Source organism: Polypterus senegalus, chromosome 10 (assembly GCF_016835505.1).
Source record: "Polypterus senegalus isolate Bchr_013 chromosome 10, ASM1683550v1, whole genome shotgun sequence".
NCBI classification, from domain to species: Eukaryota; Metazoa; Chordata; class Cladistia; order Polypteriformes; family Polypteridae; genus Polypterus; species Polypterus senegalus.
The window spans coordinates 54612892-54625687 of record NC_053163.1 but is presented as its reverse complement, the minus strand read 5'-3'; the positions used below and the strand labels follow the sequence as shown (position 1 = coordinate 54625687).

Sequence of the window (12796 nt, the reverse complement as noted above, 5' to 3'; positions counted from 1 at the left end):
GCCCCATACCTCTACGCTTCGTTCAGAACTGCAAAGATGAATTGCTCCCAATACGGTTTGTCAGCACGAATTTATTAGAATAATGTATTGTAATTTTAATGACTGCATCTAAATGAAATCTAATTATTCTTGATACAGACCAAACTGCAACAATCGTCACAACCGAGCACCCAGGTAAGACTATTTATGATTTTATTAGCGTTAAATGAAAATGTTTTAAAAACTGAGGTGTGAATTCTTATATTTTTTCCTTAGAGTTGTTCATACCCGTCGATTAGCAATATGGTAAAACCTTTTTAATATATCTTGTTTAATACGCATGGCTTGCATATCAGTATTTAGGCTGCGGCGTGCGTATATCGGCAAGGGGGGGCGGTTGGGATAGGTGATCGGTAGCTCGCGTGCATGTATAAGCGCTTACGTGTTTGTCAATATAAAACTGTTTATAACATGTTTCTTCTGGGTTGATCCGCTCATGAAATGGGCTGAGGAGTCTATAAGCGTATCTTAACTAACCGCATGAGCGAAGTGCGTGAGTGAATATTTGAGTATAATTACTGGGTTGTAATGGAAAATGTCTTGGAATACAATAAAGTTATTTCAAAGCGTCGGTTGATTCATTTATTTTCTTTTCTTTAGAATTATTTATACAGATAGAGTCGCCAATCGATTTTAATCAACCAGGTGAGATTTTTTATTAAAATACTAAAATGTTTACATCGTTTCTATGTGCTTACGTGTGCGCGCGCTCTGGTGTGTGCACCGTCGTGCATGTCTTGAGCGTGCATGTAATTACTAGCGTTGGAAGCCCCGGCGTTGCTAAAATGAAATGTAAGGCGTACTAAGGTGCTTTAGGCGTATCAAAAGTATTGTTGAATCATCGGGTAAATGAATATTATAACGTGTTTCTGTATTTATGTATATATTTATTTATATTTTATTACCTTGAGACCCGATTATTTTGAAAATGATTTACCCAATTTAGTTTAGGGATTGCTCATGCAGTTTGTTAAAGTGCTTCGGGTAGTTACAAGAAGCCTATCGGGTTGAATAGGGGTGATGCATATTAAAGCGTTGTGTGATAATTAACCGTTTGAGGGCCGTGTGTGTGTGGGTGTGTGCGTGTGCGTGCATGCGTGCGTCGTAACGTGTAGAGCAGCTTGTGTATGTATGTGGGTGTCTGGATTGGTGCTTGGTCATTTGGTTCAGCTGCTGCAAGAGCCGTGTAGAGCAGCTTGTGTATGTATGTGGGTGTCTGGATTGGTGCTTGGTCATTTGGTTCAGCTGCTGCAAGAGCAGGGAATGGGAAATGTTATTTTAAATAGGGGTGTATTTTGTTTTGTAGACGAAAATTCTGTACAAAACCAAACAGATTCTCAAAGGGATTACGCTGATTTGTACAGTCACGGTAAGTGGCCTTTTCAATTTATGGATGAAACTTTGGGGATCACACTTATCTGCAGATTTTGTGTAAAGAGTCCTTTAACTGAGAAGGTTATAATTTTATTTTCAGATTCAACTTTCCCGGGTGTTTTAACACAATTGCTGCAAGGTTCAGACAATCTAGAAGTCTACAAAAACTGGGAGGATCCACAACCAACCACAACTTCTCAGAGCATCAGGGGGTATTCTCCAACAGCCTCTCAGAGCAGCCGAGGGCAGCCTCGGAGCATCACGGGGTATTCTCCAGCAGCCTCTCAGAGCAGCCGAGGGCATTCTCCGGCACCCAGCCAGAGCAGCCGTGGGTATTCTCCAGCAGCCTCTCAGAGGAGCCGAGGGCATTCTCCGACACCCAGCCAGAGCAGCCGTGGGTATTCTCCAGCGCAATGTCGGCGTCTTCTAATTCTAGGCGCCGTTCATCCCCCAGGTGGGGAACTTTACCGACATCGCCTCACTCTGAGCGAGGATCTCGGCGAAGAAGTCGTTATTCACCCCGATATTCCCATCAGCCTGACCACGACCGGAGACATCGCGAAAGACTGGTTCTGTTGGGTGACGTTCTTCGCTGGGCATTTGAACAATTTATAGAATTAGAGTCTCCTGGGTACAATTCCGTACCCGACATGAGTTTACATTTGCTGCATCTGTATACTTTTTCCAAGGTTCTACCCAGAAATTAAAGAATAGGTTTTATATTTACTTTTTTCTTTCAATAAGAATAACATTGAATGCAAATTTTTATTTTCTGTGCTTATAACTGTAACCTTTGCTTAAATTTAGGTCATGCCTGAAAGCGGGTCTAGCGCTAGCAGCAAAAACAGCGACAGCAGTGACAGCAGCAACGACAGTGGAACAGACAGCTTCCGTGAACATCCTGTAGGGCGCAAAGGTAGGAAAAGGCCGTCCAGTGAAAACCTGAGACTATTAAAAGAGATGTCTGATAACCTTGAATATTCTATAAAACCCCCTAAAATACCTACCCTCCGATCACCTGAAATTGTTCATTCACCAACCCCAGTGACACATCCTATTGACAATTTTGATCTCATTGATACATCGCTCCAGGTTCTAAATTCTGATGAAATAGCCGTAGTTAACGCTCTGTTGGAGCTTTTGAAGAATACCTCTTCTCAGGACAGAGCGTCATCAGGCCCTTCACAACAACCAATTGCCCTAAACATGTATGTAGAATCCCCACAGCCTTCTACCTCAGGAATCTCGGGGCCTAGTAAGTCCAGTCTTCAACACCCACCTGTTGGCGACTTAAAAGAGCGGATACTTCCTCCCCACATCCTCAGACAGGATCAGGAGTGACTAATTCGTCCGGGGTAAACTTGAGTCTCGAAACCAACTCTCCACAGCCATCTACCTGCATACGGTGAATCCATCGTCTCCAGAGCCGCCAGTAAGTTCCCCACAACCCTCTACACACGCACGGTGAATCCGTCAGTAATTTCCCCACAACCCTCTACCTCTCGATTAAATAATTTGTCTATAACGGATCGTCCAAAATTTAACAATATCGAGATTAGACACCTTCAATTTTTCAGAGGCCTACACACTTGATTCATTCGCCGAAGTTTTTAATCATATACACGAGACCCTTCAGCAAATATTAGACAGTTTTACGAACACTTTGAATCCTATGGATCTAGTTCAGTTAGAATTACGTGCCGAATCTCTCAACCCCAGTGTTTTCTCCCTAACCCCAGCTGGCCTGCTTTCTGTTGAAGACTTTTTTAATCAAATTGAATTACTTCTCCAGAGTCACGCTACTATTTTAGCGATTCCAGTCTGGCGTTAATCGTTCAGGTGGTCAGGGTTCCATCTGGGGCGGCGGGGCTAGGCGTAAAGCCTGTTCCCTATTCAACAATGTAATCCTTCAAAAGCGGAAGCACCTATGGAACTCCTTTAACCGGGATGATCAGTGCTTTTTTGCCAGGTGTTTGCTAGCTGTATTAAGCGATAAGTTCAGAAACAATCAGAAATTGTGTGAACAAGAGGCCCGCCGTCTGCACGTTGGGGTCGGTTTATCAGCGGATCAGAAAGTAACGTTTTCAGATGTCGAAAAATTTGAGAGGCTACTAGGAATTAAAATCATCGTCTGGTACAGGGAACCGAACACCGTCACTCTATTAAAATTTGAAGCAACCCAGGTTAGAAAAACAAAGACTGCGTTCCTGTTTTTGCACCAGGATCATTATTACGGTATTTTGAATCTAAAAGGTTTTCTGGGGTTTTCCTACGTCTGCGATTTCTGTTACACGGGATATTCTATACCGTCACGGCATCGCTGCGAACAGCACTGTGATGTCTGTTTATCTACAAACTGTCTATTAGTTGGCGAGGAGGCTTTACGATGTCGATTGCCGTCGTTTCTGTCGATCAGGGTTTGCTTGAAATCCACAAAACCCGAAATGGAATGAAAAGGCGCGTCGGTCTGAAAGTATATCACGGCGTCCTTAAAGTCTGTGTTCTCTGTTACGAGAGATACAGCTTGAAAGCCGGTTCAAAACCTCACAAGTGTCGACCCAAACACTGTCGCGTTTGTAGAGCAGTCGTAAAAGAGTCGGATGAAAACCATCAGTGTTTTATTCAAAGCTTACGCAAAGACCAAACCATGAAAATCGTGTTCTACGATTTTGAGTGCCGTCAAGATGCTGGTACACACATCCCCAATTACATCCACTGCATGCATTGGAACGGTCGATCATGGAGATGGGCGGCGAGGACTGCGTAGCAAAATTCTTTCACAGATATCGATGTCCGAAATACAAAGATTACGTTCATAGCTCACAATTCTAAGGGTATGACGGATATTTCCTCATGAAATATCTCATCGAAAGCGGGCAAACTCCATTTGTTACAGCTCAGGGTTGTAAATTAATGTGCTTTATAGAAGAAGATTACAATTTGAGATTTATCGACTCGTTGAACTTCTTACCTATGAAATTGAGCAGTATGCCCAAAGCCCTGGGCTTCCAGGCTCAAAAAGGGTACTTTCCCCATTTCTTTAATACCGCTGAAAATCAATATTACCGATCCCGTTCACTTCATCTCTAAATTTCATACAGGCAGTTCTCAAAATAACCACGTCGTTTCGACAATAGTACGCCATTTCTTGTCTAAAGTTGAAGGTTCCGCTTTTAATAGAGTCGTACCAAGACAAAAACTCCTCTCTTTCCTGGCTCATCATGTGTTGAATGCCGTAATATTTAGGCTCGGGGTATGGGCCGATGTAATTTTGATTTTCAGCGGTATTAAAGAAATGGGGAAAGTACCCTTTTTGAGCCTGGAAGCCCAGGGCTTTGGGCATACTGCTCAATTTCATAGGTAAGAAGTTCAACGAGTCGATAAATCTCAAATTGTAATCTTCTTCTATAAAGCACATTAATTTACAACCCTGAGCTGTAACAAATGGAGTTTGCCCGCTTTCGATGAGATATTTCATGAGGAAATATCCGTCATACCCCTTAGAATTGTGAGCTATGAACGTGTAATCTTTGTATTTGGACATCGATATCTGTGAAAGAATTTTGCTACGCAGTCCTCGCCGGCCCATCTCCATGATCGACCGTTCCAATGCATGCAGTGGATGTAATTGGGGATGTGTGTACCAGCGTCTTGGCGGCACTCAAAATCGTAGAACACGTATTTTCATGGTTTGGTCTTTGCGGTAAGCTTTGAATAAAACACTGATGGTTTTCATCCGACTCTTTTACGACTGCTCTACAAACGCGACAGTGTTTGGGTCGACACTTGTGAGGTTTTGAACCGGCTTTCAAGCTGTATCTCTCGTAACAGAGAACACAGACTTTAAGGACGTCGCATATACTTTCAGACCGACGTCTTTTCATTCCATTTCGGGTTTTGTGGATTTGAAGCAAACCCTGATCGACAGAAACGACGGCAATCGGGACATCGTAAAGCCTCCTCGTCAACTAATAGACAGTTTGTAGATAAACAGACATCACAGTGCTGTTTGCAGCGATGCCGTGACGGTATAGAATATCCCGTGTAACAGAAATCGCAGACGTAGGAAAACCCCAGAAAACCTTTTAGATTCAAAATACCGTAATAATGATCCTGGTGCAAAAACAGGAACGCAGTCTTTGTTTTTCTAACCTGGGTTGCTTCAAATTTTAATAGAGTGACGGTGTTCGGTTCCCTGTACCAGGCGATGATTTTAATTCCTAGTAGCCTCTCAAATTTTTCGACATCTGAAAACGTTACTTTCTGATCCGTTGATAAACCGACCCCAACGCAGACGGCGGGCCTCTTGTTCACACAATTTCTGATTGTTTCTGAACTTATCGTTTAATACAGCTAGCAAACCCCTGGCAAAACAGCACTGATCATCCCGGTTAAAGGAGTTCCATAGGTGCTTCCGTTTCTTTTGAAGGATTACATTGTTGAATAGGGAACAGGCTTTACGCCTAGCCCCGCCGCCCCCAGATGGAACCCTGACCACCTGAACGATTAACGTCAGACTGGAATCGGCTAAAATAGTAGCGTGACTCTGGAGAAGTAATTCAATTTGATTAAAAAAGTCTTCAACAGAAAGCAGGCCAGCTGGGGTTAGGGAGAAAACACTGGGGTTGAGAGATTCGGCACGTAATTCTAACTGAACTAGATCCATAGGATTCAAAGTGTTCGTAAAACTGTCTAATATTTGCTGAAGGGTCTCGTGTATATGATTAAAAACTTCGGCGAATGAATCAAGTGTGTAGGCCTCTGAAAAATTGAAGCGGTGTCTAATCTCGATATTGTTAAATTTTGGACGATCCGTTATAGACAAATTATTTAATCGAGAGGTAGAGGGTTGTGGGGAAATTACTGACGGATTCACCGTGTGCGTGTAGAGGGTTGTGGGGAACTTACTGGCGGCTCTGGAGACGATGGATTCACCGTATGCAGGTAGATGGCTGTGGAGAGTTGGTTTGAGACTCAAGTTTACCCCGGACGAATTAGTCACTCCTGATCCTGTCTGAGGATGTGGGGAGGAAGTATCCGGCTCTTTTAAGTCGTCAACAGGTGGGTGTTGAAGACTGGACTTACTAGGCCCCGAGATTCCTGAGGTAGAAGGCTGTGGGGATTCTACATACATGTTTAGGGCAATTGGTTGTTGTGAAGGGCCTGATGACGTTCTGTCCTGAGAAGAGGTATTCTTCAAAAGCTCCAACAGAGCGTTAACTACGGCTATTTCATCAGAATTTAGAACCTGGAGCGATGTATCAATGAGATCAAAATTGTCAATAGGATGTGTCACTGGGGTTGGTGAATGAACAATTTCAGGTGATCGGGAGGGTAGGTATTTTAGGGGTTTTATAGAATATTCAAGGTTATCAGACATCTCTTTTAATAGTCTCAGGTTTTCACTGGACGGCCTTTTCCTACCTTTGCGCCCTACAGGATGTTCACGGAAGCTGTCTGTTCCACTGTCGTTGCTGCTGTCACTGCTGTCGCGTTCTTTGCTGCTAGCGCTAGACCCGTTTTCAGGCATGACCTAAATTTAAGCAAAGGTTACAGTTATAAGCACAGAAAATAAAAATTTGCATTCAATGTTATTCTTATTGAAAGAAAAAAGTAAATATAAAACCTATTCTTTAATTTCTGGGTAGAACCTTGGAAAAAGTATACAGATGCAGCAAATGTAAACTCATGTCGGGTACGGAATTGTACCCAGGAGACTCTAATTCTATAAATTGTTCAAATGCCCAGCGAAGAACGTCACCCAACAGAACCAGTCTTTCGCGATGTCTCCGGTCGTGGTCAGGCTGATGGGAATATCGGGGTGAATAACGACTTCTTCGCCGAGATCCTCGCTCAGAGTGAGGCGATGTCGGTAAAGTTCCCCACCTGGGGGATGAACGGCGTCTAGAATTAGAAGACGCCGACGATTGCGCTGGAGAATACCCACGGCTGCTCTGGCTGGGTGTCGGAGAATGCCCTCGGCTGCTCTGAGAGGCTGCTGGAGAATACCCGTGATGCTCCGAGGCTGCCCTCGGCTGCTCTGAGAGGCTGTTGGAGAATACCCCCTGATGCTCTGAGAAGTTGTGGTTGGTTGTGGATCCTCCCAGTTTTTGTAGACTTCTAGATTGTCTGAACCTTGCAGCAATTGTGTTAAAACACCGGAAAGTTGAATCTGAAAATAAAATTATAACCTTCTCAGTTAAAGGACTCTTTACACAAAATCTGCAGATAAGTGTGATCCCCAAAGTTTCATCCATAAATTGAAAAGGCCACTTACCGTGACTGTACAAATCAGCGTAATCCCTTTGAGAATCTGTTTGGTTTTGTACAGAATTTTCGTCTACAAAACAAAATACACCCCTATTTAAAATAACATTTCCCATTCCCTGCTCTTGCAGCAGCTGAACCAAATGACCAAGCACCAATCCAGACACCCACATACATACACAAGCTGCTCTACACGTGCTTACGCACGCATGCATGCACGCACACACACACACACACACACACCCCTCAAACGGTTAATTATCACACAACGTTTTAATATGCATCACCCCTATTCAACCCGATAGGCTTCTTGTAACTACCCGAAGCACTTTAACAAACTGCATGAGCAATCCCTAAACTAAATTGGGTAAATCATTTTCAAAATAATCGGGTCTCAAGGTAATAAAATATAAATAAATATATACATAAATACAGAAACACGTTATAATATTCATTTACCCGATGATTCAACAATACTTTTGATACGTCTAAAGCACCTTAGTACGTCTTACATTTCATTTTAGCAACGCCGGGGCTTCCAACGCTAGTAATTACATGCACGCCTGACATGCACGACGGTGCACACACCAGAGTGCGCGTGCACACGTAAGCACATAGAAACGATGTAAACATTTTAGTATTTTAATAAAAAATCTCACCTGGTTGATTAAAATCGATTGGCGACTCTATCTGTATAAATAATTCTAAAGAAAAGAAAATAAATGAATCAACCGCACGTTTTGAAATAACTTTATTGTATTCCAAGACATTTTCCATTACAACCCAGTAATTATACTCAAATATTCACTCACGCACTTCGCTCATGCGGTTAGTTAAGATACGTTTATAGACTCCTCAGCCCATTTCATGAGCGGATCAACCCAGAAGAAACATGTTATAAACAGTTTTATATTGACAAACACGTAAGCGCTTATACATGCACGCGAGCTACCGATCACCTATCCCAACCGCCCCCCCTGTCCCTTGCCGATATACGCACGCGCAGCCTAAATACTGATATGCAAGCCATGCGCGTATTAAACAAGATATATTAAAAAAGGTTTTTACCATTTTGCGAATCGACGGGTATGAACAACTCTAAGGAAAAAATATAAGAATTCACACCTCAGTTTTTAAAACATTTTCATTTAACGCTAATAAAATCATAAATAGTCTTACCTGGGTGCTCGGTTGTGACGATTGTTGCAGTTTGGTCTGTATCAAGAATAATTAGATTTCATTTAGATGCAGTCATTAAAATTACAATACATTATTCTAATAAATTCGTGCTGACAAACCGTATTGGGAGCGATTCATCTTTGCAGTTCTGAACGAAGCGTAGAGGTATGGGGCTTGGGGTCCGACCGCGGCTTATTTATAGATCCAAGAAGCGGGGTGTTTTACAATGTGCCCCAATCATTTAAATCGGACATCCGTATAATGCCCTTTGTCCAGTGTGGTCCGGAATTCGCCTAATAGATTTGTTTAAACATCTGTACGTATCTCCGCAAGACCTTTTCACCTTTGCAAAAATTTTGATCCGGTCACAAAGTTAATGGTTATCCGGAATTCGCCTAATAGATTCCGTTGTAACTCGTAGATTTGATTAAACAGACGCATTCTGTTTTGCTCCGAGGTTAAAGGTCATCAACGCCCTGAGCCAGCCAAACTGCGGAAGTGCCACCGATTCCCCAAAGACCACAGCCCGAGATATCCGCTCTGATTAACCCATTCAAACTTTTAGAAAAAACTATCCAGATTTCTTCATGAGGGGAGGATTAACAGGGGTAGAAAAAGGGTTGTTTTAGATCGATTTAAATACAAATTATAAATATATTAATTCATTTAGCATTAAGACGTCTCCAAGGTGCTTTACAAGGGAACTGCTGCATCTTATTTAACTGTGTTATTTTTAAAGGACTTAGCGAACTAGTTATCACGTGTTTTACACGTTATCATGAAAGCCTTTAACTTTTCAACATCCATCCGTCTTTGGGAGAAAAAGTATCTGCGTGCTAAGCGCATGGGGATGGAAGAACGGGGGCTTACGCTCAGCTGTTGACAAGCCTGCGCGCCTGGACTGAATCAGCGCGAGCTGTCAGGGGAGGAGGTGAACTTACACACAGCTCCACCCATATGGCATGCACTGACGGCTCTAGCTGCGCTCCGGACTCAGTGTGAACAGAGAGAGAGATCCTTTCTGTGTGCTTTGGGAATGACCAGCTCGCGGATGCGCGCAGGGACTGCTAAAAGCCAGGCTGCGCAGAGGGTGCCGGGCAGCTTGTATTTCAACGTGCTTTGAACTACAAGCACACGCCTGCGGGCTGCTAAACGCTAGACTGCTTGTCTTTCTGTGCGCTGCTGAATGCTTTTAAACTCAGAGCCTGTCTGTGAAAGGATTTTCACGGAGATGGGAAGGAAAAGGCTGTTTTGTCTTAGATAAAATACAAGGGAGTTTACAAATGATATAGCAACGATTAGATAGATAGATATTTTTAAAATAATTGTTACATAGATACAGGGATTCTTACCTAAAGCAATATTGGCAGGAACGGCGACAAGTTAGATCGGTCCGAACGGAGCCTGTGTGTGTGTATGTCCCAGGAAGCGGAGGGGCCAGACATCATGTGCTGCAGTGAGGCTTAGGCAGGCCATTCAGTCTGGGTATGGATAGGAACATGCCTGAACTTGTCCAGGGACCGGCTGCAGCATGCCTGAACCTCTTTGGAAGAGGGGTGGGGGGCTGGGAAGTGGTGGGGTTGGTGATGGGTTCAAGGGGGGCCTAGGCAGCCCTTGGGCATGTCTGAACTTGCACTAGTGAGATGGGGCAATGCAGGTGGCCAAGCAGGGGCGGGGTGGTGGGGGTTCAAGGAGGGTGGGGGCATCCATCAAATTGCCCTTGACAGTTTCCTGGGAAAACAGATGGCTGGGCTAAAGGTCAACAAACAACCGGTGGTTGGGGGTGGGGACTTCCTGTCATTAATCAACAGGGGCCCGGATCAAGGTCATCCAAGGTCAACAAAACAACCGGTGGTGGGGGAGGGTACTTCCTGAAAGGTCATCCAAGGTCAACTAACAACAGATGGTGGGTGGGGGCGGGACTTCCGGTCTTCGATTAAAAGGGGGCGTGGTTTAATCTCATCAATCAAACTCGGATTAAATTTTGACAGAAGCCGCCTGACATTATACTACTGACGCAGATTACCAAAGCAGGAAATTGCATGCAAAGGATGGACTGATGGACATTTCATAGGGTAGAACTCCAGACTTATGCGTGTCTTAGTGTAACCTATGCACTTTCTGTACACAATTTCGCCTTATACTAAGAACAAAACATCAGCTTTTAACTGCCTATGATTTTTGGATTATTTATTTTGGCATACATATTTATTTTAATATATTTCATCTCTGTTGCATTAACTGTTAAGTGTCATATTAGAATCTGCTTATTGTCTGACCTGTCATTTATGTCAGAAGCTCTTCTTCTTATATAATATGCTACCGTGGCTGTTCGTTTTTCTGTCCAGGATTTTAAATCACCTGTAGCTTGCAAACTGTTTCACCTATCAACTTGAAATTTGGTACACATATACTAGGTGACGTCTACTATATGCATTCGGGTGATGATTTGTATTACTCTTCTTGTTTTTATTTTATTGTAGAATCAACTCTCGGCAGCGCGCAGCAGGGTGGCTGTGCGGCGTATGCTAATGGGCTTCCGATCTCATTCCCTACCACCTTCGGTAATCATTCTTGAGGCAGATTGAAGACTTAAGTGCCAGCTTAACTGAAGAATAAAAGAAAACATACTAAGTCATTGAAACACAAAAACTAACTTAATCAGTTTTAACGCAAAAAGATGCAGAGGAAAGAAGAGAAGCAGCGGGCTGCTAGGTTGGAGAAAAGAAGAGCTGCTCAGGAAGCATTAAGCGCATCAACCTCTGAGTAAACAAATGCTAAACATTGACAGAAAAAGGAGGAAAACTATGAATGCTCAAGTCAAGTGTATTCACTACATGTTATCGTGCACTGCGCAGTTACTGGTGTTTTAATAATACACAGTTTGGGTTTAGTTAGAGCACATTTTCCAGGTGGCCAAAGAGTTCACCAAGATCCAACTGTATTTATTTAGTTTACTCCAATTCCTCAGCATAAAGATGTTTACAAAATGTAAGCATCTTTTTAATAAGAAAAAAAGTCATCTTTCACAAACATAAAAAACAATTTCATACATCACAACACACTGTGGATTCTGCAATATACCATCTACTAGGTTATGACAATTCACACTAAACATTTAAACAAACATGTCCATATAAATCAGAATGGCATCAAGAAATCTAGATTCATTCATTTTGAAATCCAGAAAGTTAAAAATCCAATTTAGAGAGTTGCGCCTTGTGCTTCAGCTTATATATTCTCATTGGAATGTCCCTCCTATAGTGTACTTAATAATCTTTAACTGGATAAAATGTTTTGGTATTTGAGAAGGAGTCATTATAACTTCCCTTTAATGGGGACACTATAAATGTACTTCACAGGCACACATATACACATTCTCAAATAGCTTTTAAAGGTGCTGTCTGGGTGGTAAATAGTTTCTTTAAGACCACAAAGTATGAATCCAGCTATCCATCCATTTAGTGATTCCAGTAAAGTACAGGATTACAGGAAGCTTGACTCTAAGTACAGGGTTAGTTTACCACAGCAGCACTGAATACAAGACAATTTAATGTTGCCAGTCTCCCTGACTACATATAATTTGAATTGTAAAGAAAATTACAAATGATAATTTGTATAATGTGCCCAGTGCTGCTCAGACCCTGAATTGGACTGAGTAGATTTAAGAATGAAAGGAAATTCTAATCCCAGTTATTGGTTGACCGTACTATCCATTAAAGGGTTCACCTCATAAGGCATCATCCAGTACTAAGGTCTGATCGTATTTCATTCAGGGTGTAATTCAACCAAATGTTTACACCATGTGCACTTATCTCAACCTAGGTTATCAAAAACGCTCCTAACTAAAATGTAGAAAAGGGTAAAAAGTGATAAGGCACGTGCCTGACACTTGTTTTGGGACTCTTTCATACTCAGATTATATCTTTGCTTAAAG

General features: G+C 42.5%; 1 long non-coding RNA gene across 1 annotated transcript; it reads right to left on the bottom strand.

The window, feature by feature from the left end:
- Window positions 1-8341: 8341 nt before the first annotated feature.
- On the bottom strand, window positions 8342-8953 carry LOC120537120. Its single transcript, XR_005635264.1, has 3 exons — window positions 8860-8953; window positions 8749-8778; window positions 8342-8384 (listed from the first exon to the last, which is right to left on the bottom strand). It is a non-coding gene; the product is annotated as an uncharacterized LOC120537120 (long non-coding RNA).
- Between the last annotated feature and the right edge of the window lie 3843 nt (window positions 8954-12796).